Below are 27,344 nucleotides of genomic sequence, written 5' to 3' on the forward strand. Positions count from 1 at the left end.
TGTGTATGCAGAATGGACCTAAGTGGGACACAGAAAGACCTGAGCCAAAATCAATCAGTGTTTTCCTTCTTACCCATGTAATAGGCATAGCCACAGATTTACAACTTAAAGGTGTAACTGTCAGTTGAAATGGAAACGTGATAGTGGTGCAGAAAAAGGGAGGGAACTTGCTACAGTGGAAAAGCTGCCCAGTAAAGTTTACTGTAGTAGGATTTACTGGTGACCGGAGGGGGAGGGGGTCACATCTACACTTATAAAGATATGATTTCAGTTTCTTCAGTAAGAACTCATATGATTATGAGTGTGTTATTTGAACTAGTTCAAAACCTCTTACTATTGACTGGTTGATTCAAGGGTGGCCAAAATTGCTTAATGTAAGAGCCACATAGAATAAACATCAGAAGTTTGAGAGCTGCAAGACATGAACAAATATTACACATATCTCTTTATTAAAACTCTTAATATTTTCTTTGCACCGGAAGATATGTATGCTATTGTGTATGTGACTGCAGGTTTTAAGTAGTTCCTGCCTGGCTCATTGGAGCCTCTAGGACTGAGCTTGGGGACTGAGAACAGTGGGAAGCAGGATCCCAATCCCTGGTTTCCTGGACCAATCACCAGCCCCTGCTGATTCAAAAATCCAATGGTGTCTAAATGTGGGAACTTTATAGTGTTTATATTTGGACCTGTTGACCCAGTTCAGTAGTCTTAGCTTAACCATTGCAATGCTGTTATCACAATAAAGAGCTGTTGATCACTGCTACCTTGCCTCTCCATGCATTGAACTCACTATTTAACATATGCACTTTACAACCCTACCATGCTAGAAGGAGACTTTTTAAAAACAATAGCTGGGATTAACAATCCCCATAAGATCTACAGAGGGAAGGGTTTGGGAATTATTTTTTGGCACCCATGAGAGATGGAAACACACATGTACCATATAAATCACTGACCACAGTTTGTATCATTATGCATCTGTCTTTACTTTGACACCAAGGTTAGTAAATACAGCTCCTACAAGAGCTATGAAACTAAGGGGACCCTTCACCACTCCCTTCTTCAAGTGGCACCCTTGGTTCTTGTGCTCTCTTTCTCTGCTCTAGGTCTCTGGGTGTTCTCTGTGGAGGATGAGAAGAGCTTACAAGCCTTCCTGTTTCACCCTTCTTCCCCACTTCATACACATTGGAAATAGTCACCTACTTATGGGTCAGTGCTCTGAGGCCGACTGAGGTCTTGATGCTAAGCACACTTACTTGAGAGTAAGCCTGCATTATGTTCCTCCTTAGCCTCTAGGAGCCGCACAATATGTGTGAAAGAGCCACATGTGGTTCCTGAGCCACAGTTTGGCCACCCTTGGGCTGATGGTTGCCACAACTTTCCTCCTCTGTACCCTGATACATGGTGCAATGCTAAGCACATTGATTACAGTGGATTTAGAAGAGTATAACTGTTTAGGATTGCATGGCAAGAATACTTTTTTCCCACAAAAATAATCTTTGAAACAAAAATATGTAATTTTTTTAACCTGCTTTTTCCATGTGGCTGGAAGACGGTGTTATTTTATAAAACAACATTTCAGGTTACTCACTTGGACTGTGTAATAAAGGAAGAGATCATTTATAAATAGCTAGAAACACAAGTAAAATTTCAAAATGTAACATCAAGCATGTCTGCCATTACTATTAGCAAGGTAACAACTTTTAGAGGGAGCCATCTGCTATGTGTCAATAAGCCAACAAAATAATAAGTGACAGCCGGATGATAAGAGAGCTTGCATTTGTGGCCCTGCATGTAAAGTAATATGAAACTGCATTATTTAAGGTAAGCTGGAATTATTTTTTTAAAAGACCATTGAGACAGTTTTGATGATGTGGAGTAGTAGTGGTTGCTGTTGATTCCTGTTAAATATATCTAGCCATCTCCAGTAGGTTTTTCTTTTTTAAAATATATGTATGTGGTTCTAACAGGGATTCTTAAAACTGATTAAACAATACCAGCATATTCCTAGATTCTCAAGAAACTTCATCTTTAGGATCCTCTCTGAGGAGGCTGGGGATGCTTCTTATTGCTTAAAAGTTACAATTTTCTTAGAATAATCAGTTGTTTTTTAAATACCTTTTCTGCTGTAATAGAGTGAGTCCAGAGAGCCACTTTGGCTAGTCATGTATTATGCTTGTATTTCTGTTTCCAGTTCATATCACCTGACCTGAGTGATGAGATGTGTATGCCTGGTAACATGACTCTATGTGGCACATCAAATCTAGCTGTATATATATATATAAAAGACCACAACATTGAGTTTGCTCTAAAAACACACATAAAATGTCTCTCCAATTGAGCTAATGGGGATTAGTTAATTCACTATTGGTTTGAAATATATCTTTTCAATTTTCTTCATAGGTCCTGCCCTCTTCAGTCCTACTATGAATATCCACATAAATGGTTTGAAGTAAATGGCTTAAGCATATATCCCATGGTCTGTGCTGGTAATATCACACCAACTCTGGAAATCCACTGAAGCCTGGAGCCAGAAGACAAAGGTCCAGGTGAGTACTGTTTTTAGTATATTGTGGTGTTTCTCAAAGTGCTTGACGTAATTTTAACCCAGAGGGGGGAAAAAACTTTGCAAAATGACACAATATACTAAAAAGCTCTACAAATAACAACCTTTCCACTGCCCCCAACCCCACATTTCTTAAATTCTTCTGACTCTCTATAGGCTGACCAAATGCTCCAGTGGACTTCCGTAGTTGTTGTGAAATCATCAGTATGGCGTAAGTAGTAGTAGTATTATCTATTCAACTTAATGGATCACCCCATCCCGGCAGGTGATGGGCTCTGGGCGATGTACATCAGTAATATAGTGGATATATTCTTCTGCAATTCAATTTCTGTTTTTCACCCCTTTTCATGTGCTTCAGCCTGTCTGACCACCTTGGTTTTGGTGCTTTAAAAAAAAAAGTGTGTGCTGATCAAAGGCTTTAAAATGACTTTTAAGAAGATAAAGATCAAAGTTTGGAACTGCTCTTCTGGAACATTTCTGGATGGAAATTTCAATGCTCCTCCGAGTCTTCCCCAGAAATTAAAGAACTATTTTGGTACAGGTTTCTTCAGGAGACCTGGGCCCTAAACAAAATCTTGTTCTGTGGGTTTCAGGCTTATTCACTTGGTGTTATTCAATCTGGTGGTAAGGAAAGACCTCAGAGGGTCTTCTTTGTCTGATATCATTTTCATTATGTTTTAAAAGCTTCCTACTTCCTAATTTCCCCCCTTTGAAAATTAGCAGCTCTTTTTGAGATAGGCTCCTTAACATCGGTCTTAATGATTGTTTATTTGCCTCCACAGTGAGTGAAAACGTCAACTGTTACTCTTTGTGATCAGTAACTACATACATCATTTGACTAAATTTATTTGATAAATTTATTTATTTACCTATTATTATGACTTCTAGGGCTCATGCATGCAGGGCTCAGGGCAGCTTACATCAAAATAAGAAACTACAAAAGTCTGGATCAATTATATCAAATAATATTAAAATACAACCACAATACAAAATTCTGACTTAAAATAATTCAGATGGTGAATAAGTTAGATGTCACCATGCCTCAGTTTCTGAAGGCAGGTAAGGGTGGGCTGGGGAACCTGAGAACACCAGATTATTGTCCCAACACTGTCCTCAGCCAAAGGCCTGGCAGAACATCTATGCGTTGCAAGCAGAAGGCATGCATATTCTCTGGCAGAGAGTTCCACTAGGCAGGGGCCAGGAACAAAAAGGCCCTGCCCTGTTGAGGACAGCTGGATCTCTCTTGGGCTGGGGACCACCAGAAGATTTTTTGTACCCAATCATAACACTCTATCTAGGGCATATTGAGAGAGGTGGTCCTGAAGGTATGTGGGTCCCTGATAGGGTTGCCAAGTCCAATTCAAGAAATATCTGGGGACTTTGGGGGTGGAGCCAGGAGACATTCAGGGCGGAGCCAGGAGCAAGGATGTAATAAGTATAATTGAACTCCAATGGAGTTTTGGCCATCACATTTAAAAGGACAGCACACCTTTTTAAATGCCTTCCTTCCATAGGAAATAATGAAGGATAGGGGCAAGTTTTAAAACTTGGGGGCATTTTGGGGAGAGGCACTAGATGCTATACTGAAAATTTGGTGCCTCTATCTCAAAAAACAGCCCCCCCCCGAGCCCTCGATACCCGCAGATCAATTCCCCATTATTCCCTATGGGAATCGTTCTCCATAGGGAATAATTGCCCAGTAGACATTTCCCTCCTCCCTACCCCCCCCTGCCGCTTTCTGATGACCCTAAAGAGCTTTCTGATGGCCTCCAAACCTGGGGATTGGCAGCCCTCTCTCACACAAACACACACTTACTGGGTCTGGTTCCTCCACAAGGACATCTGAAAAGAACAGGGGCTACGCTGCTCTCTCTCTCTCTCTCACACACACACACACAAACTTAGTTGCTCTGAAACGAAAGCAAAACAAACTGAGGGACTGTGCTTCTGACCCTTTCCATGAAGTACTTTCTGCTCAACTTTAAAGGCACACAGACACACACACATTTTGAAATGGAACTGTTTGCAGGTTTCTAAACCTACCCAAGATCTAGAGGTGCATGGTGGCTAGGGGGGCAGGCTTCCTGTAAAACCGGGAGATCCCTCGCTGGGACCTGGGGATTGGGAAACCTAGTCCCTGACCATGAATGGGTTTATAGGTTCATACCAGCACCTTGAATTTGATCTGGTGCTCCATCAGTAACCAGTGCAGCTTGTGTAGTGCAGGTTGTATATGTGCCATCCTAAGGGTCCCTGTCATTCTGTACCAGTTGGAGCTTCCAGGTCAATCCCAAGGTTGTTAGGCATCTTATATTTTTGTATGTGATTTTAATGCACATATTGGCACTGCTCTAGAAGTCTTTCATTTTGTATCTCCAGGAATATTAATGGACAGAACAAGTTGTTTTAACACTAAGGATAACAATCTCAATTTATTTAGTAAACTAATAGCAACATATATAGACAGCAGAAAATTGATTATTTAAATGGTCTTAATGAGACAGTAGACCACAGCGAGTTTATCTGTTTGAACAATTTTGGGGCAATGTCTTATCTCTGCTGATTTGATAGATCTGGTAAAACTATCTTGAACTGGGAAAAACTATTGCTAGTGATCATATGCCCTTACTTCTATTAATAAATTTTCCTAATGATTTGGCGCCCAAAATAGTCATCTGATACCCATTTGTCAAGACCATAACAAACTGAGAGCAGAAAAATGGAGTTCTGAAAACTATACTCTGCGTAGAACCTTGAAGTATTCAGATAAATCTCATGTTTTTAAAAGAGAAATTACTCTGGGATCTTATAATAAGCACATGATAGCTGCTGTAAGCTACAGCAAATTTACTCCCACTTGTTGCCTGCATACGCTAAACTTTCAAGATAAGGCCCTGAAACCTACAAAAGTAGCTGTTTTAATCTTGAATGTGAGCACTTTTGGAATACAGGTGTACTCACTCTTCAATTACACTACAAGCTTTTTTGGAAAAAAAGCTTATAAACAAGCTATAGAAGAAGTAGCTTGCCTCACTAATTGGCAAAAGCTATGTGCTGAACTCTGAAGGGAGTTCTGGCCATCACATCTAAAGGGACCGTTCTCCTTTTAAATGGCTGCCCTTCACTGGAAATAATGGAGAATGGGGCACCTTCTTTTGGGGCTCATAGAATTGGGCCCTCTGGTCCAATCTTTTTGAAACTTGGTTTTTTTTCCCCTGATTCTACAAATTTTGGGAACTTTCCAGGTTTGCAGAAGAATATGAAAATAAAAAAAAACTGAAGGGGATTTAAATCTGTGTACATTAGAGCAGCTGGGATTCTGGCTCAGAGTCAGGCACCAATGTCAGTGATGAAATAAAACAAATGAACAAAGTAACCAGCTGTATCTTGAGCTATATCTTGAACCGGTCCTAGATTTAATGAGCTCTTTCATCCAGGACCACAAGGCACTCACCGTAAGACATGAGCCCTTTGATTTGTGCTTAAGGGCTCATGCCTCTGGAAACAGCCAAGCTTTATACCTGGATACAGAAAGGAAAAACGAAATCTCAATTTAGATGTTATATCTGGTAATAGTGTCTTCTCCCAATCTTCCCTCCATGCTGCAAGATCTGTTGTTACTATGGCATATTTCATAAATTCACATTACACCTCCAAACCAGTGTAAGTGCTGAGAAATTTTCAATGCATACACAAAGGAAACTTAGCATGCCCCGCTTTTGAGTTTATTAATACAAGGGAAAGTATTTCTGCTAGCTATCTAACAAAATTTGAATAGCCATAAAAACTTTTAATCCCATCCTTTCATCCAAGCAACTGAGATCAATATACATAGTTCTCCCCTTTTGTTGTTATAGCAACCCTATGAGAGAGGTCAGAATGAAAACTTCATAAGTGGCCTGAGTTCACTGTGAGCTTCATGGCTTTACATGGGGATGTTTACTGGATCCAGCCCTATGACATTCAAAATAAAGCATCTGGAACTTGAATATTGACAGTCAGCCTAGTTACATTTGATTTGCCCTTTCTTGGTATCAAATGCTAACACATATCTAGACATAGGAGTTGCTTTTCAAGTCTGAAGAGTGCTTGAAGAATGAGGCTATGAAATAGAGATGGTTTGAGAAGTGGACTATTAAATAAAGAAGTTATAAGAAAAAGTTGATTGACTCTCTCTCATTTGCTAACTTGTTGTTTGCATTATGTCATTGACCAAATGTGTGCTGATGACAGACCAAATGCAGCTTGTCAGGTAATTTAATAAGAGCAGAATGTTCTGTGAGAGTCTGAAATCTCAGTTTTCATATGATATATAGTACAAATGATATGATATATAGTATACTATATACTTTCATAGTATATAGTACAAATACAAAAACACGGATGATTAAAAAAAACTATTCTGAATTTTCCATGACATGAGTCCTGTGAATTTTAGAATAATTTGTCTATCTGATTTACAAATCACATTCATTGCATATGCATTGATTTGCAGCATAAAATATGGCAAAACCATAAAGGTACTTAAAAAACATAGCAATAAACCACTAAAACCTTAGCAAGTCCCTAATTAAAGATTATATTTAATGTCAAATAATTAATCTAAAGTTAATTAATTTGGTTATTTACCTAATATTAGTTTAGGATGAATTCAGATGATCACCACCACCACCCCATGTGGCACTATGCCCCATTAAACAGTATTTATGCAGTACTGTTCACTTGCAAATGGAGGCCTGATATAGCCAAACTTAACTGTTTTTAAATCCTGTTAACACTCTTCCATTAAAAATAAATAAATTAGACTTAAAAGTGTATTTGTTTGGCTGGATAGTGCCCTGGGTCATTTTAACTGGGCCAAAACATTACTGGGATTTATAAATATAAACACAGATGTATTTTAATAAGTACTCATAATAAAGTTCCTTTCACATATTACTTAGAAGAGTGCAGTACTGTCCCTGTCTCTTCTAATTATTTTCTAATAAAAGTTATACTAAAATATTAAAGAGACTAGCAATCTTTCATAGAATTGTCATGATTAGAAAAAAAAAGACAGGCCTGGAGTATGCATTTAATTGTTTTAGCAATTCTAATTAAGCTCATTAAAATGAAGGGAAACTAACCACTTTAGTAGATCCTTTAGTAAAATAAATGCAGAGGCATTCTCCCTCTCCCCAGGTTTTCCCTTGATTCTATTCTTAGATAAGTTACTCCTTTGAGAACTTGGAATTGGAATTGCCACTGATTGAAAATGCCTTCATTTATTGAGATGCTTATTAACTGTGAATTGTCCTAGTTTATCAAATATCCTTAAGATGCATCACATTTGTGAAATCTGTTGCAGAAGCAGAAAGACCGTTATGGAATTATATAGTGTCAAAATTCATTCATGTTTTGTAGATTTTTCACTACTTCTCTTTTCTCCTCAACTTTTATGTATATTATTTACTACCATTTCTTCCAAAGCTGCTTCTGTCCCTCTCCCCCAATTTACCCTGACATAAAATACTTAGAAATCCCATTTTCCAGATGATCTGGAAAATTGAAATGCAGAAACATGATGAATACAGGAACATGACAGCAGAAAAGTTCTACCCCCTCTGACTCAAGCTTATTTATTTATTACATAAGTAACCCTCCATGTAAGCTTCCACATCACTTTTATATGGCTAAATTAAAGCCATTAATCAAAACATAAAAGCAAGAAAACAATAACACCACAGTAAAACAGCATAACCCTTCATTAAAACAGCAAGAAAACAAGAAAAGTAGAATTTGTCAGCCATTAAATGTTAGCAAGAATATAATCGTGTTTATCTGGTGCTTAAAGTTTTTGACACAGGCACCAGCAGGATATAGCATGTGAAACTATTCTACAGCTAGGCCACAACCAAACTAGAAGGCTATCATATTCACCACCTGCCTAACCTCAAAAATAAGGTAACACCCAGAGCAGGTCTTCTGATCCAGGTTCAGGAATATCACGTTTATATGGGAGCAGGCAGTCCTTCAGATATGTTGGTCCTGAAGTCTATGGGATTTTATTGTTTAAAAGGCAGCACCTTGATTCCACCCCAAAACAAACTGGAAGCTAGTGAAAAGTTTGTAGCACTGGTGACGTATGTACTGACTTGCCCTCTTGGACAGTCAAATATTGGAAGCCTCCAGTTTCATCCTCCCTCCTTTATTTTCTGTTCTCTTCTGGTCAAGATCCTCCCCATAAGTGGAACATGGATTATATGCCAACCACTCAGCTATCTGCAGGATAGATGTGTGATGCCATCCCATAGTAGATCAAATTGAACAACACTGGAGTTAAATTGTACTGTATTTTATTATGTATAGTTGTATATTCATTTTTATGTATTTTATTTTTATGTTCTGATGTATATGCATGTTGTATGCCACCCTGTGTCCTACTTGTGGGAAATGGAGCAAGATAGAAATTAAATATACAATTAAATATATTATTAGTATTTAAGGTTGATGATGAAGAAATTGAAATTCTCCAAGATTTTCTATTCCTTGGCTCTATCATCAACTAAAAGGGAGATTACAACCAAGAAATTAGAAGGCAATTGAGACTGAGAAGGGCAGCCATGAAGGAGCTATAAAAGATATTTAAGTGTAAAGATGTGTCCGTGGTACCAAGATGAAGAAAATTAATTCCAGTTTCTCCATCACTATGTATAGGTGTGAAAACTGGACATTGAATAGGGTTGCCTGGTCCAACTCAGGAAATATCTGGGGACTTTGGGAGTGGAGCTGGGAGACTTTGGAGGTGGAGTCAGGAGACTTTCCCATTCCCTAAAAATAAAAATACAGCAGAGCAGTTCCCCTGACTATAGTCTTCATTTTCTCCTCCTTTTTTATGTATTGAAATGGTTCTACAGCAGCTGCACATCCACTAAAATGAGAGTGAACTCACACACGCATACACAAACACACACTCACAAAGCAGCCAAAATAAATAGTTTGCATGCTGCACTTTTGTGATCTCTCTGGAGCAATGGTATAGATACCTTACTCACCAGAATTTCTGAATATAATAATCCGCTGTATTTCGACCAATTTACAGAGAGAGAGGTCTAGGGGGTGGAGTTTTCCTCTATCCCATACTCAGGTTCTAGTTCTTTACTATCCCCTTTACTATGCAAACAGTTTCTGAAAGGAATGCAAAATGAACAGAGAGATTGGGCTCTCTGGCTTCCTCTCTCTCTATCTCACACACACACACAGGTCTTCCTGCTTTCCCTACCAACACAGCTTCAATCTTGCTAAGATTTAAAGGCACACACAGACCTTCCAAAACAGAAGCAGTTGCAAGTTTCTGAATCTGCCTGAGATCTAAAAGCTGTTGGGGCAGGGCTTCCTTTGCTGGCCAGCTGGCTGGTGGCAAGGAGGAGCCTGCAAAATCGGGGGACCTCCTGTCATGACCTGAGGACTGGCAAGCCTAATGGTGAAGAAAGCTGTTAGGAAGAAAATTGATTTATTCAAAACTATGAATAAGGCCCATTGTGGAGAAAAATGCAGTGTGCTCTAGAAAGGCTCTGAGTGAGTACCCCCTCCTTGCTGTTTTCCTACCCACCAAGTGAAGGCATTCACTCCTCCCCCCTCAAGGGGAGCTGATCTCTGCCATCTGGACAGCAGTTGTAATTTTGAGTGATCTCCAGCTCTCACCTGGAGACTGGCAACAGTGGTTCCCCGGGAGGAGATGGTTGGTTTGGAGGGTGCAGTGTATGGCATTGTACCTACCTGAGGTCCCAACCCTCCTCAAACCCCACCCTCACCAGGCCCCACACCTTAAATCTCCAGGAATTCCCAAGCCTGGAGTTGGAAACCCTATCTCCTTCCCTTTATCTCCTTCCTCTGACTTCAGCTTTTCGTTACATCCCTTCTCTCTGCAGCCTCTACATAGGAAAAGAACAGTCCTTCTCCACAGTGGGGTGGGGGGAGAAACCAAAGCAGTTTATATCATTCTTCTCTCCCCCCTTTCACCTGCACCACAATCCTGCAAGGTAGTTTGGGCTGAAAGTCTGTGACTGGTTCAAAATCACCCAGTCAGCTTTCACGGCAGAGCCTGCTCTGAAGCCCTAACTCCTATGCCCTCCTCAATCTGTACCATAGAATCTACTGGAATTTCTCACAAACCTGGAACTGACAACTGTAGTCAGAAGTGACCCCAATGAGTTCTGCCTCAGAGGCCTTTAGCGATACCTTTCAGACCAACAGTCTGTCTCTGAGAATGTTGTCTGTCTTAAGCAGAGGACTTCAATCTCGCTCTGTCTCTCGCTTTTCCTCCCTCTCTCTCTCTATATATCTGGCCTGGTGCTACAGGATGCCATCCCCCCCCCCTCCCCGTCTGTCTGTTTCCCTTCCAGGGGAGGATAGGGAGGAGTCCTCAGTCAACCAAGAGAAAGCCTTCCCTCCTCCTCCCTCCCTCAGTCAGTCATGAGAAGGCTTTCTCTATGGCTCTTTCCCTCCTCCTCCTCTGTCTCTCAGCCAGTCAAGGGAAAGCTTTCTTTATCTCCTCTGCAAAGCAGTGTGACAGTCAACTCAGCTAATGGGAGAGTACAGAGAGCTAGAAACTGCCAGAACCAAGACTGGTTGCCTTTTACTGATAGAAAGCTTGGCTAGCTAGCAATAGCCACTCAGGTGGGAGAGAGAAGCAGAGTCAACCAATGAGTTCTCCCCCACCACCTTTTACTGAGAGAACCAAGCTTGGTTGCTTTTTACTGAGAGAAGCAAGGTTAGTTGTGTAGCAGCAGCCATTGCCTAGCAGTTTCTCCAAAGGGCCAATCCTCGTCTGTCCTGGGGCCAGCAGTGGGTGGGGGAGAGCAGAGTCAGCCAACATGACACAAGAGCAGTTGATTGAGAGTTTGGCGGACCGAAGGTTGATGCACAGTCCCAAGCAATCAGGGTGCTCCATTTTGCCAAGACGAAGGGGCTTTTATTATATGAAGGATGGGGTGGTGGGTGACAGGTTTACAGATCGTATGGACCCCCCAAAAGACAAATAAGTGGGTTCTAGATCAAATCAAGCTTGAACTCTTCCCAGAAGCCAAAATGACTAAACTAAGACTATTGTACTTTGGCCACATTATGAGAAGTGGAAAAACAATTATTGTAGGAAAAATTTAATGTAGCAGGAAAAGAGGAAGACCCAACATGAAATGGATTGAGTCAATAAAGGAAGCCATGGCCCTCATATTGCAAGACCTGAGCAAGGCTGTTAACAATAGAGTGTTTTGATGGTCATTAATTCATAGAATCACCATAAGTTGGAAGCAACTTGACAGCAATTAATACACATGTACTGTCTGGCCACTTTCAGTCAGTAAACCAGGTACCATGTTATGGACCAATGAAATTTCAGAGTGGTCTTCAAGGACAGTGTCATGTACAGTGCAATACAGAACTCAAGGTATGTTGCCATGGCTTAAATACCTGTTGCTGTGATGCTTCTATCAAGAAGTTGTTCAAATACCCTTGCCACGATTATTCAGTTGGGGCCCACCCTCACACATGTATCACCGTTGTGTGCATCAGAGGAAAGACGTTGGAGCCTCCTAATGATTTAAGAATAACTATAGTGTTTGCCTTTTGTGTGGTTGCTGTATGAGTGTTTATTCTAGTATATATAGGGTTTATTCTTTATACTAATAAAACCGTAGTGGTATTGACCAAATGGAGCTCTCCCATTGGTTGATATCTGTGCTTCATAAACCACTGGCCTATCATGTATCAGTCATCACCTATGGGTTCCCATTGGCTGACTCCCTCCCCTGTCCTCTGCCTACTGCAGGCCCAGAACACTGAACAGACAGCAAAAACAGTCTTACCTCAGAGACAGACACATCTTAAACGCTTCTCTGTGTCCTCTCCCTCAACCAGCCTCAGAAAGAGCTGCTGCTCTACTGCGGCTTCACGAAATGCTTCCTCAGAGGACATGGCAGTCGCCTCTTTACTTTCCCTCCTCCTCTCAGCCTTGCCTCAGAACAGACAAGGATTGGGCCACTGGGGAAGCTGCTAGCCAGAGGCTGTTGCTAGGCAGTTATGGGAGAGCTCTCAGCTGAATAGAATACCATAGAGTCTACCCTCCCAAACGGTTATTTTCTCTGGAGAAAGATCTGTAGTCTGGCGTTCAGTTGTGATCCCAGGAGATCTTCAGGCTCCACCTGTAGGCTGGCTACCCTAAGCCTGGCAGCACCCACTGAGTGACTTGATGCCACCTGACTGGCATGACTTAACTAGTCCTGGCAGCTTGCTTCTGTTCAGCAGCAGTCCCCCTATGACAGCCAGTGTGACTTAGCCAGCTCCAGGTTGGGAAAATTCTGGAGATTTGAGAGGTGGAGCGTGGAGATGGTGGGTTTGAGGATGGGTGAGACCTCAGGCAGATATAATGCCATACACTCCACCATCCAAATCAGCCATTTCCTCCTGGTGAACCACTTTTGCCCATCTCCAGGTGAGGACTGGAGATCACTCAGAATTACAACTGCTGTCCAGATGGCAGAGATCAACTCCCCTTGAGGTATGGGGTGTGGGGAATGAATGCCTTCACTTGAGTGGATGGGAAGACAGCAAGGGTGGGCATTCACCTAGAGCCTCTTTCTAGAGTCCGTTATATTTTTCTTCACAATGGGCCTCAATCCTAGTTCTTAAATATTTCCCATTGTGTTTCTGGCTTTCTCTGGAACTGACTTATCAGTGAATCCTTCTATCAAGCTAAATGCAAGGTCCTTCATTATGTCACTTGAGTAAGCCACATTTTCTCCAGCTCTATACAAAACATGTCCTTAAATCTGACATACTGAGATAATAAGAGTTTTCTAAAGATACCTTTGTGCATTTTTACTCAGCAAGAGATATGTGCACGTGGAAGCAGGCTTTAGTGAGCAAAAGCAGATTCTCTCTCTCTGTTTGTGTATATTTATGTGTGTGTGTGTGTGTATTCATGCAGTTATAGTTCCCTTGCCGCTGGATCTTTACATCTTGTACTCAAGCTATGCATATGATTTCTAACATAGAATTAGCAATTTTTATGCATTATACTACACAGATGATCAGTGCATAATGCAAAATTTTTATGCATTTTGCTAAACAGATGATCATTGCATAATGCAAAATTGTATACATTTTGCTAAACAAATGATCAATGCTTTCAACTTTATTAAAGGGTTAGAAAGACTCAGTACCCGCCCTTTTTGGTCTCCATCTCCATCAGGAAGAAAGGGGAGGAGCTTGTGTTCAGCCCCCCCCCCCCCACTATGACAGTGCTGTTGAACGGTTGAGCAATGAGGCGTGCATGCTTAAGCCTCTCCAGTGCATATGTATTGCTGCATATACATAGTAAATTTCCATAGATGTGTTGCAGACATACCTGTTGTCTCTAGCTACAGAGTCTAATTTTTGTAAATCAACAAATTTTAATTAGTAACCATTTTTTGGTTAAAACAATTTTATTTAGTAACATATGGTAACGAATTATATTTCTTGCATCATTAATAACTTCTTTTATCTATCCCATATATTACTTTCTACCCACCATTCCCCCCGTTTCTTGACCCCCGCCGGTGTTATTTACTTAAAATACTAATATTTAAAGGTACCCTTAACTAATAAAAACAAAAATTAATATTCTCCTTTTTTCTAAGACTTAATCATTATCAAAAATTGTCCAATGTCCTTTTATTTTCCACTCTTTTTCTACATATCTTCTGAACTTTTTCCACTCCATCTTAAAAAGTTCTAAATCATAGTCTTTTAAAATTCTTGTTAATTTGTCTATTTCACTCCACATCATAACTTTTACAATACAATCCCATTTCTCTGGTATTTTTTCTTGCTTCCACAACTGCGCATATAATGTCCTAGCAGCTGAAAGCAAGTACCAAACTATAGTTCTATCTTCTTTTGGAAATTTTTCAATTTGTAATCCCAACAGAAAAGTCTCTGCAACTTTCTTAAATTCATATCCCAAGATCTTAGAATTTTCTTGTTGAATCATCTGTTAATATGTTTTTTGCTCTTTCACAAGTCCACCACATACGGTACAAAGAACCTTCATGTTTTTTACATTTCAATATCTATATGGCATCTTGGTGTTCATCTTTGCCAATTTTTTAGGAGTCATATACCATCTATACATCATTTTAAAGCAGTTCTCTTTAATACTATGACACGTCGAAAGCTTCATAGAATTCTTCCATGAGTATTCCCAAGTTTTCATCTGTATTTCTTTATTTACATTAATTGCCCATTTAATCATTTGAGATTTTACTACTTCATCCTCCGTAGACCATTTTAAAAGTAATTTATATATTTTTGAAATTAATTTTTCATTGTCTCCAAGCAGAACTTTTTTCATTTCTGTTTGTTCTTTTCTTATTTCTTCAGTTTTGATATCATTATCCACCAAACTATTTATTTGTTGCATTTGAAACCAATCATATTTATTATTTAGCTCTTCAGCAGTTTTCAATTCTATTTTGCCACTTTGTATTTTTAATAATTGATTATATGACAACCACTTTTCTTCACCTATCTCAGCTGTTATTTTTATTACTTCAGCTGACACTATCCATAGCGGTCTTCTCTCATCTCCATATTTTTTATATTTCATCCATATATTTAACAAATTATTTCTTATATAATGGTGAGAGAAAAAACCGTCCATCTTCTTTTTTCCATAATAGAAATACGCGTGCCAGCCAAATTTATTTCCGTGACCTTCCAGTGCTAAGAGTTTTTTATTTAACAGCATTATCCATTATTTTATCCACACTAAACAAACTGCTTTCTGATATAAATTTAAATTCGGTAGTTAAAATCCACGTCTCTCTTTTGCATCTGTCAAAATTTTCATTTTGATCCTTGGTTTCTTCCAAGCCCACACAAATTCTGAAATTTTTCTTCGCCATTTATCAAATTGTTTACTATCTTTCACAACAGGAATAGTTTGAAACAAATACATTATTCTTGGTAGAATATTCATTTTAATTGCAGCTATTCTACCCAGTAATGACAAATTAAATTTATTCAATTTTAACATATCTTCATCCATTTTACGCCATAGCTTCTCATAGTTATTTTTGAACAAATCAATATTCTTCATTGTTATCTCCACACCCAAATATTTTACCTTGGAGGTAACTTCACAGCCTGTCAGTCTCTGCAAGGCCTGTTGCTTGTTTGTTTGCAAATTTTTCCATTAAAAATTTGATTTTTCTTTGTTAATACAAAGTCCTGCTAACTCCCCATATTCTTGTATTTTATCTAACAACAAAGGTGTAATTTGTATGGGATTTTCATTTATAAACATTGTATCATCTGCAAGTGCTCTGTATTTGTAAGTAAATCCTTTTATTTTTAATCCTTCAATTTCTTTATCTTCTTGAATCTGCATCAATAATATTTCAAGAGTCATTATAAACAACAATGGGGAAAGCGGACAGCCTTGTCTTGTACCTTTGCTAATTATCATATCTTCTGTAAGATCTGCATTTATACATAGCCTTGCATTTTGTTCAGAATATATTACTTTTATCATTCTTATAAAGCTTTCTCCCAGCTCCATTTTTTCCATTACTGCAAACATAAAGTCCCAGTTTAAATTGTCAAATGCTTTCTCTGCATCTGCAAAGAATAATGCTACTTCTTTTTCTGGATGTCTTTCATAATATTCTACAATATTTACAACAGTTCTAATATTGTCTCTTATTTGCCTTTTGGGAAGAAACCCCGCTTGATCTTCCTTTATAAAATTTATCAAATGTTGTTTAAGCCGTTCTGCCAAGATTCTTGTATATATTTTATAGTCATTATTTTATAGCAAAATTGGTCTGTAAGTTTTTACATTCATGACATCTCTATCTTCCTTTGGAATCAACGAAATAACAGCTTCCTTCCATGTGTTTGGTATTTTCTCTTTTATTCTTATCATGTTCATCAACTTCTGCAATTTCGCTATTAACGCCTCTTTAAAGGTTTTTAAGTATTTAGCTGTATATCCATCTGGCCCAGGTGCCTTTCCATTTTTCATTGCGTTAATTGCTGCTTCAATTTCTATTTTTTCTTTTTGTGTGACCAAACTTTTATTTTGCAATATATTGAAGTACATTCACCTATTCATATTCAAATATACTTCTCCAATACATTACATATTTCCTCCCCCCCCCCACTCTTATTCATGACCTCCGCCGGTACTTAAAACAGATTAAAAGCATATTAGAGGTAAATTCACACTTATAGAATCTTGATGAAGAAATAAGAAAGAAGAAAGAAATATATATATATATATATATATATATATATATATATATATATATATATATATATATATATATATATATATATATATATATATATATATATATGTCATTCACTAACCTTTTCACTAATAATCACTTAGCACTTATTAAACACATCGCACATAATTATTAATTCAATTCCAGGGCTTCCTCTATCTTAGTCTTATCTTAACTCTCATATATATATATTTACTAAGTAGCTATGTTCTACTAATACTTTTATCACAATAGCACAGTACCTCTTTATCATTAAAAGTTCACTTAATGTTGTCATGCACTACTAAATATCTTTTCGCCATTATAAAATTTTTACACAAAGAGTTATCTTTCCCTAACCTTTTCTCTATAATTCCCTTAGTGCTTATTAAACACAAAACCCAAAGTTATACAACCAACTCCGGAATTCCAACTGTCTTGATTTTATCTTAACTCATATATACATAATTACCATGTAGCTATATTCTATTAATTCAATAATCACAATTCTTCTTTATCATTTAAAGTTCAGTTAATGTTATCATAAACCACTAAGTGGCTCTTCACCCTCCATTGTATTTCCACGTAACTTTGGAATTTACTCCAATCTTCTTTAAACTTCTCCAAATTGTTGTCTTTTAAGATTCTAGTAAGTTTGTCCATTTCACTCCAGTTAAGAACCTTTAAGACCCAGTCCCATTTTTCAGGTATTCTGTCTTGCTTCCACATTTGCGCATACAATGTTCTCGCAGCTGAAAGCAAATACCACAACAATGTTCTGTCTTGCTTCGGAAAGCTTTCCATTTGTAATCCCACCAGAAAGACATCTGGTGCTCTCTTAATATTATAACCCAAGATTTTCGAGATCTCCTGTTGAATCATTGACCAAAATTGTTTTGCCTTTTCACAAGTCCACCACATGTGGTAAAAAGAACCTTCATGTTTTTTACATTTCCAACACCTATCTTAGGCTTGATTATTCATTTTTGTTAACTTTTTAGGTGTCATGTACCATCTGTACAGCATTTTGAAACAGTTCTCTTTAATGTTATAACACGTTGATATTTTCATTGAATTCTTCCATAGGTGTTCCCACGTTTCCATTTGTATTTCTTTATTAAAATTAATCGCCCATTTAATCATTTGAGGCTTCACCACCTCTTCTTCTGTAGACCATTTCAATAGCAGTTTGTACATCCTTGAAATCAATTTTTCATTCTCGCCCAGCAGCATTTTCTCCATTTCTGTTTTCTCTCGTCTTATACCTGTAGTTTTAATGTCTTTCTCTATTAAGCTTTTAATCTGTAACAGCTGAAACCAATCAAATTTGTCCTGCAATTCTTCAACCGATTTCATTTCAACTTTGCCCCCCTTGAACTTTAGCAGTTGTTCATATGATGCCCATTTCCCTTCCTTTACACTTTGCGGCATACTTATTACTTCAGTTGGCACAATCCAAAGTGGTTTCCTCTCATCTCCATATTTACTATATTTTTTCCAAGTATTCAGCAAACTCCTCCTTATATAGTGATGCGAAAAAAACCCATCCATCTTCTCTTTCCCGTAGTACATATACGCATGCCAACCAAATACATTTCCATGTCCTTCTAGCGCCAATAATTTTTTGTTGATCAAAGTCATCCATTCCTTAATCCACACCAAACAGACTGCATCATGGTATAGCATTAAGTCAGGTAGTTGGAAGCCGCCTCTTTCTTTCGCATCTGTTAAGATTTTCATTTTAATTCTTGGTTTCTTGCCCGCCCAAATAAACTCTGAAATTTTTCTTTGCCACAGATTAAATTGTTTCTTATTTTTCACTATTGGGATAGTTTGAAATAAAAACATCATCCTTGGTAGAACATTCATTTTAATTGCAGATATCCTCCCCAGCATGGATATGTTTAGTTTATTCCATTTTAACATATCACCTTCTATTTTATGCCAGAGCTTTTCATAATTGTTCTTATATAAGTCAATGTTTTTCATCGTCATCTCCACACCTAAATATTTTATTTTGGAGGCAACTTCACATCCAGTAGCATTTTGTAATTCTTTCTGTTTGTTTAGTGTCAGATTCTTAGTAAGGATTTTCGATTTTTCTTTGTTGATATAAAAGCCAGCTAGCTCACCATACTCTTTAATTTTTTTTAACAACAAAGGCATCACTTGTACTGGGTTCTCATTGACGAACATCACATCGTCTGCAAAGGCTCTGTATTTATAGGAAAAACCTTTCAACTTCAAACCCTCTATTTCACTATCTTCATCAATTTGAGTCAACAAGACCTCTAGGGTCATTATAAACAGCAATGGAGATAGAGGGCAACCTTGTCTAGTGCCTTTGCTAATCTTCAGTTGTTCAGTTAAGTCGGCATTCACACAAAGTTTTGCCTGTTGTTCTGCATATATTGCTTTGATCATCCTTATAAAATCATCTCCTAGATTCATTTTCTCCATAACTGCAAACATAAAGTCCCAATTAAGATTGTCAAAAGCTTTTTCCGCATCCGCAAAGAATAAGGCCACCTCCTTTTCTGGGTGTTTTTCATAAAATTCAACAATGTCTATTACATTTCTGATGTTGTCCCTTATTTGCCTCCTGGGGAGAAAACCTGCTTGTTCTTCCTGAATAGAAATGTTTAAATGCTGCTTGAGTCTTTCCGCTAAAATTCTAGCAAATATTTTGTAGTCATTATTCAGTAGTGAAATCGGTCTATAATTTTTAACATTTGTGGAGTCTCTTTCTTCTTTCGGTATTAATGAAATAACCGCTTCTTTCCAAGAATCTGGTACCTTCCCATCTTCTCTAATACAATTCATCAACTTTTGCATTTTGGGTACTAGTACATCCGCCAAGACTTTGTAAAATTTTGCTGAGAAGCCGTCTGGACCTGGAGCCTTGCCTAATTTCATTGAACCAATCGCTGCTTCAATTTCAACCTTCTCAATTGGCTTATTCAATATTTTTTCGATATTATCATTCAAGGGCTTTACTTTTACTCTTTTCAGATAGGCATCAATTTTTTCTTTTTTTATCTGTTGACCTTTATATAATTTGGCATAAAATTTGAAAAACTCCCTTTTAATTCCAGCTTGATCTACAATTTCTTTCCCTTCCACGCAAATTTTATTCACAAACTTTTTCTCCCTTTTTTTCTTAAGTTGCCAAGCCAGATATTTCCCTGGTTTATTAGCACCTTCAAATGATTTTTGCTGCGACCTTTTTAACATCCATTCGACCTCCTTGTTCAATAAATGTTTCAGCTGATTCTGCAAAATTGTGATTTTTTGGGATGCGTATAAAGCAGTGATGAGAGGATTACTAATCACATTGAACAACAAAGACAAAAGAGCTAAAGAAAAGCAACTGAAAGATTTACAAGCAGAAATAAGCAAAAAAGAAAAAGATCTAAAAAAACGACCGGGGAAAAAGACAATTTCTATTTTTTCAATTGGATCATTCAAAACTTTTCACATATTTTCTGTTAAGGGTTCTATTTTTATCTTTTGTAAATACTCATTCATCTTTTCTTTCTTTATTTTAATAACTTTAAACAACTTGGCATAAAACTTAAAAATTCTCTTTTTATTCCCTCTTGGCTAACCACCTCTCTTCCATCTACCACAATTTTATTAATAATTTTATTTTCTCTCTTTTTCTTCAGTTGCCAAGCTAAATATTTTCCAGGTTTGTTTGCACCTTCAAAGGATTTCTGCTGCAATCTTTTCAGATTCCATTCCAATTCTTTATTTAACAAATGTCTCATTTGCGTTTGTAATATTGTAATTTCCCTTATAATTTTCTTTTTCCCTGGCCTTTTTCTCAACTCCCCTTCTTTTTTCTTTATTTCATTTTGAATGTCCAACAGCTGTTTTTCTTTTACTCTCTTATCTTTATTATTCAAAGTAATCAATATTCCTCTCTACTGCTTTATAGGCATCCCAGACTATCTGAAATTCTATATCCTCTTTGTCATTCATTTGAAAGAAAGCTTTAGTTTCCTTTTTTAGGTCTGTCACTATTTCTTTATTCTGTAGTAAATCTTCATTCAATCTCCATCTTCTCAACTTCTTAGACAATTTTGTAATCCACATTATTGGGTTATGATCAGCCCCAATTTTGGGTAAAATCTCTATTTTCCTTGTTATAAGACCTAAATCTTTAGTGCCCCACAACATGTCAATTCTGGAAAAAGGTTTATGTCTTGCTGAAAAAAAGGTGTAGTCCCGCACTTCAGGTTTAAATTTCCTCCTTACATCCTTCAAATTTCCTTGTTTAACCAATTAAAAAAAAAGACTTTGGCAATTTTCCTTCTTTATTATTATTTTTTCCCCAGACCTATCCAGTGTATTCTTAATTGTTCCATTAAAGTCCCCCATTATCAAAACTTGGTCATAAGTCAGTTCATCAGATTGCTGTATAATGTCTTTTTAAAAAGCATCCTTTGCACCATTTGGTGCATACAGTCCCAGTAACAACTTTTTTTTGCATTTAATATTACTACTACAAATCTTCCATCTTTATCTTTAAACACTAATTTCGGCTCCAATTCTTGTTTGATATAAAAAAATTACTCCCCTTTTCTTCTGTTCAGCCAATGAATAAAACTCTAGTCCCAATTGTTTATTCCATAAAAAATTGTAATCCTTTTGTTTAATATGCACTTCTTGTAAACAAACTATATTGCAATTTTGCTTTTTAATCCAATGAAATGTTGCTCTTCTTTTTTGTGGTGAATTTAGTCCATTTACATTCCAAGACAATAATTTTTAATCCATCATGGTGCAAATTCTTTTTGTTCTTCATAAAATCTTCGCAGTACCTGTGCATTTGTAATTGTAATTCTTTTCCCCTGAAGTTCAAAGCTCAAACCTTCAGGTATTATCCATCTATACCTCATTTCATTGTCCCGTAATTTTTCTGTCAGTTATTTAAATGTTCTTCTATCATTTATCACTTGCCTTGGCAACTCCTTCATAATTATTACTCTGCTGCCTCCCACTGTCAGTGTCTTTTCAAAGTTTTTGTTCATGATCTTTCCCACCATTTCTTTTGTCATATATCTTATGACAACATCTCTTGGTAAATTATTTTTTTTGGCATAGAGTGAGTTCACTCTATGCATATACATATTTTTAGTCTCTTCAGGATCTTCCTCTAAAAATTCTGCAATTATTTTTATTATATATTCTTTCAAGTCACCATCTTTCTTTTCAGGTACTCCTCTCAGACGTAGCTGAGTCTCCATCAATTTGCAGTCATGGATTGCCACTTTCTCTTGTATTTTCAACAAGGTGGAGTCATGTACTTTCATTCTCCCTTCTACCTCCTGCACTTTCTTAGATGTTTCCTCTGTCTCATTTCTGAGATCTTCAATATCTTTTTAAATCTCTTCTATAATTTCTTTTTTAGATGCAGTTATCATCTCTTTCTGACATTTAAAAACTCCGAAAATTTTGATCTCACCAATTTCAATTTTGACTATCAAGTTCAAAAGATTAGAGCCTGCTTTTTACAACAAGCCTAATTTCGCTGTCCTCAGAGCTTCCCAGACCGAGATATTAATTTTTAAAGTTTTTAAATCCTTAGTAACCATTTTTGAAGGATGAGAAAGCAGTAACATTTCTACTGAATTTGTTAATTGTAGGGTATGTTATTTTAATGCTTAAAAGACTATTTTTAAACTTTGATGAAGAAAGACTATGGTTTTAAAAGAATCAAGAATTTCTACCCACCCACTTTTCCAGCAAGTCTTTACAAATTTTTACCAACATCAACATCACATCACTTTTTAATGTCATGCTTCAGGCATTCTGGTAGAATTATTATCCTGAATCACATTTTGCCTTTGAACAAATTCTGCTTGCAAACAGAAAAAATATTTTTCCTCCTGAAATGTACCAGTATCTTTTACACTTTTTAGCAGACTGTTAAGCTGTGTCTGAAGTGAAATCTTTACTTTGTCACTTTGACATAAAGTCAAAGCATCCGGCCCCACAGAGAAAAAGGTAAGTAAAACCATGTTGAGACAAGGAAAAAACCTTTATAACATGGAGCAGCTTTGCATGGTCATTGGAAATTGGCACTTTTCCAGTTCCAGCCAAGGAAGACTTGCCTTGATTGAAACTTTCCTGAGTAAATCTAGAAACCACATTCTGGGCTGGGTCTTGACCACTGGAACTGTGTTATTGCATTGACTGTAATGTTGGACTTTTGCCATTGAACCTTATTGCTAGTGCTTCAACCCTACAGAGTCCTTATACTTTCATGGATTCCTTCATGGGTGTATTTCTAGAGTGTTAGTGAGAACAGTGTTATACAAGTTTTATTACATTTATTGATAAGCATAAATAAAATTTGATTTCTTATTTTCTTGCTTGGTGCTTATTAGTCACAGTTTCTTATTGAATTAGTTCTTGTGTTTGTGGCTGTGACTCCTGCTATTTTTGATGCCTTCCAAGCTGTCATGGGGTTACTTCACCCCCACTTGGAGAGATTGTGGAGGAGTAGGCAGCAGGGTGAGGTTCTCTCTCTGTGTGGTGTGTGTAGCATGCAGGGGGTCCAATCTATACCTGTGTCTGACATTTCCCACCAAGGCAGTTTCCTAGTTTGACCTTAGTCCTGTTGGGTTTGTAGTGCTGCAGTTGTACTGGTTCTGCTCAGCTTGCAAAAATGCCTCCCACCTTCCTTTCCTACTCAGAGATTATCTGGGTTGACCTTAATCCATTGGAAACAATGGAAATGGGTCACATTTGGGGGAGGCAGCGTAACTCAGACCCCATAAATCCTTTCCTCACCAAACTTGATGGGCAGATAGAGAAGAGTTAGCCAGCAATTCTCTGTGAGTTTGGTGTCTTTAGCTTGCCCAGGATCCATTCTATAAACTCCTGAACCTTCTAAACCTGAGCCTATCATTTTCCCAAAACATTTTCCTGGGGGCAACTTCCTTGGGGGGCTGTAACCTGTAAATTCAATCATCATCAAACTTGGAGAGTCGTACGGAGGTCCCCTGTGAGTTTGGTGTTTCAACCATACTAGGGAGGGAGTTCATTAAAGTGCATCTCAAACTTCACAAATCAAACCAGTTTGTCTAGCATTAAAAAGCTTGTGATTGTCCATGGTTTTCAAACTGAGCATTCCCAGGCCCATAGCTATGTGGGGGGGGGGAGGCTGCTCCATTTAACCCCCTCTTCAATCTCTGTGGCCCCTCCATTGGGCTGAGACCCAAGCTGAAAGCTATAGGCACCCTTTCACTCCGCTCTGCCTATCCTGACCACCGCATGGGCACTTGTGCTTCCATTGCACACTTGCCAGGCAGTCCCAAAGGGGCCCTCACCAAGCCCCCCCGATCAGCTGACTGCTGGGTAAGATGCTGCTGCAGTGGCTGCTGCCCCCTCTCCTCCTCTTTTGTGGCGCCATGCTCCACCGCCGCCCTGCAAGCCGAGCACGACTGTAATTAGTCCTACCCTTAAACTCGGCCCACATCTCTCAGCATTCTCCTCCCTCAGGAAGGTTCCAGCAGACTCTTTTCAGGAGGAGAATGCTGAGAGGCAGGGGCCAAGTCTAAGGGTAAGGCTGATTCTAGCCACGCTTAGCACGTGGGTGAGGCGTGGCAGAATGCGGTTCTACCGCAGAAGGGAAGGGAAGGGACGCAGTGGCTGCAGCAGCAGCGTTTTACCACCAATCAGCTGATCAGTGCGAGGGCTTTGAAGAGGCTGGGAAGTGGCACTTCACCGCCTCTTCCCGGCAGCACAGAAGGGAAGGGGGGGAGGAAGGATGAGGCGGCGTCAAACCCATTCAGCCCAGACAGCATCATGTGATTTTAGACTGCATTCTGGTCATGCGTTATATAGGAACTGCAGCATATGAATGTGGTGAATTATGCAGAACATGGTTCCGTGGTGTGTACATGTGTGCACTAGAGATACATCCTTCACTATCAGCTTCAGAGATTTAGCTTCAAGAGACTCTGGAAAAGAAGCTGAAAAACTTCAGCATCTCATACAATATTTCAGAAGTATCCCCAAGAGGCAAAAATAGGGACAGTGACTTACCAGGCCCAAATGAAAAAGGCAGTCACTGATTAACGTGGACAGTAAGTATACACATATGAGACTTAAAGCTGCATATGAATACTCCTGTGTGAGTTGCTGTTAAGAAAGACAGAGTTAAACTATAAGGGGGTGGAACAGGAGAGCTGCCGGAAGATTGGAAGCGGGCGAATGTTGTCCCCATCTTCAAGAAGGGGAAAAAAGATGATCCGGGTAACTACCAACCTGTCAGCTTGACGTCTATACCTGAAAAAATTTTAGAACAAATCATCAAACGGTCGGTCCTGGAACGTTTAGAAAGAATGAGCCAGCATGGTTTTCTCAAGAACAAGTCATGTCAGACTAACTTGATCTCTTTTTTTGAGAAAGTGACTACCATGCTGGATCAGGGGAATGCTGTAGACATCGTTTATTTTGATTTCAGTAAGGCTTTTGATAAGGTTCCACATACTATTCTTGTTGACAAGTTGGTAAAATGTGGTTTGGATCCTGTTACTGTTAGGTGGATCTGTAACTGGTTGACAGATCGCACCCAAAGAGTGTGAATGGTTCCTCATCCTCTTGGAGAGGAGTGGCAAGTGGATTGCCTCAAGGATCTGGCCTGGGAACTGTTTGTTCAACATCTTTATCAATGATTTGAATGAATGAATAGAGGGAATGCTTATTAAATTTGCAGATGATACTAAATTGGGAGGGGTTCCACACACAGAAGAAGACAGAAACAGGATACAAGATGACCTTGACAGGCTGGAAAACTGGGCTAAAATCAATGAAATGAATTTTAACAAGGATAAATGTAAAGTTCTGCATTTAGGTAGGAAAAATCCAATGCATGGTTATAGGATGGGGAAGACTTGTCTTAGCAGTAATATGTGCGAACATGAGTCAACAGTGTGAACATGAGTCAACAGTGTGATGCAGTGGCTAAAAAGGCAAATGCAATTTTGGGCTGTATCAACAGAAGTATAGTGTCCAGATCCATGAAGTGATGGTATCACTTTACTCTGCTCTGGTAAGACCTCACCTGGAGTATTGTGTTCAGTTTTGGGCACCACATTTTAAGAAGGATATAGACAAGCTGGAATGGGTCCAGAGGAGGGCGACGAAGATGGTGAGGGGGTCTGGAGACCAAGTCCTTTGAGGAAAGACTGAAGGAGCTGGGGATGTTTAGCCTGGAGAGGAGGTGGCTGAGAGGTGATATGAGCACCATCTTCAAGTACTTGAAGGGCTGTCATCTAGAGGATAGTGTGGAATTGTTTTATGTGGCCCCGGAAGATAGGATCAGAACCAATGTGTTGAAATTAAATCAATTGAGTTTCCTGCTCAACATTAGGAAGAACTTCCTGACCGTTAGAGCAATTCCTCAGTGGAACAGGCTTCCTCGGGAGGTGGTGGGCTTTCCTTTCTTGGAGGTTTTTAAACAGGGGCTAGATGGCCATCTGACAGCAATGAAGATCCTGTGAATTTTGGGGGAGGTGTTTGTGAGTTTCCTGCATTGTGCAGGGGGTTGGACAAGATGACCCTAGAGGTCCCTTTCAACTCTATGATTCTAAGCCAGAAAAACTCACAATTTAAATCCAGGGAGCAAAGCCCATTGGTTTTTTTAAAAGTTTAGAAGCTGAATCCAGTTTTGTTTGGGTGGGTCTGGTGTGGAACCCAGTACAAAAACAGTCTGTTCTCCTGAAATATGGGTGATGGGGGATATTTGTGCAGTTTATTGTTATTATCCTCATTTTTCCCTTCTGTTTCTCCTTCTTGCCTGTCGGTTTGTGAGCACTCTTCTTGATATGTCGTTATCTCAAAAATAGGACCACCAACTCAAACATGGCTATTCAGAAGTCAGGCCCTTTTAGCTCAATAGGAGTTGCTTTATAATAGGCATGCCTTGCTTGTTAAACATCTTTGTGAAAACTCCTTTAGCTTAAAACTGCCAGTAGGATAGTTATCAGTGAATAAAGTTCCAGCAGACACTTTTCAGAATGAATTGTTTCTCACGGCATAGTACTTCTATAAGTCCTTTTATGGTTAGGTAATGTGTTGCCTCTTTTGTGGTCAAAAAACAGTTTGTTATTGTTTTATACACCACTAGTAATTATATGTATCTCTGCTAGCAGTCATCGCTAGTCAGACCGTGAGAACTATTACAGATAGAATGAAACCCCTAAATTACTTTCAAAATAAGCTAAGATTAAGGTAAAATTGTTGAGAACATTGTGCTCTTTCAGTAATACTGAATATGCTCAAATTATACTATATATTAAATATGCTTACTTCAGAATGCATTCAGTATAGAAGACCAGGTGCACTGGAATCAATTATAGAATTGTCTTGTGCTTCTAAGAGTCCATCTAGCTTTCTAAACAACCTAGGGTCAAGCTTAGTAGCACCTTCATGTAAAGTAGCTGAATCCATCTAAATTTTATGGCAGTTCT

At 38.5% G+C, this 27,344-nt stretch overlaps 1 protein-coding gene and 1 pseudogene across 3 annotated transcripts in view; both read left to right on the forward strand.

Annotated features, from left to right (window-relative positions):
- KCNQ5 (potassium voltage-gated channel subfamily Q member 5) overlaps nucleotides 1-27,344 on the forward strand; it is a 514,814-nt gene that overhangs the window by 87,036 nt on the left and 400,434 nt on the right. The window contains exon 1 of one of the 3 annotated variants that reach the window (XM_060235981.1): nucleotides 2,433-2,549. The exons of the other annotated variants lie outside the window; for them this stretch is intronic. The gene's annotated coding sequence lies outside the window, so the exon portion shown is untranslated. Of the gene's footprint in view, nucleotides 1-2,432; nucleotides 2,550-27,344 lie in introns of those variants that run through there. 3 annotated transcript variants of the gene reach the window in all.
- Nucleotides 1-27,344, forward strand: part of LOC132584970 (vacuolar protein sorting-associated protein 41 homolog) — a 72,041-nt pseudogene that overhangs the window by 34,799 nt on the left and 9,898 nt on the right.

The sequence above is a fragment of the Heteronotia binoei genome, chromosome 1, assembly GCF_032191835.1.
Source record: "Heteronotia binoei isolate CCM8104 ecotype False Entrance Well chromosome 1, APGP_CSIRO_Hbin_v1, whole genome shotgun sequence".
Taxonomy (NCBI): Eukaryota; Metazoa; Chordata; class Lepidosauria; order Squamata; family Gekkonidae; genus Heteronotia; species Heteronotia binoei.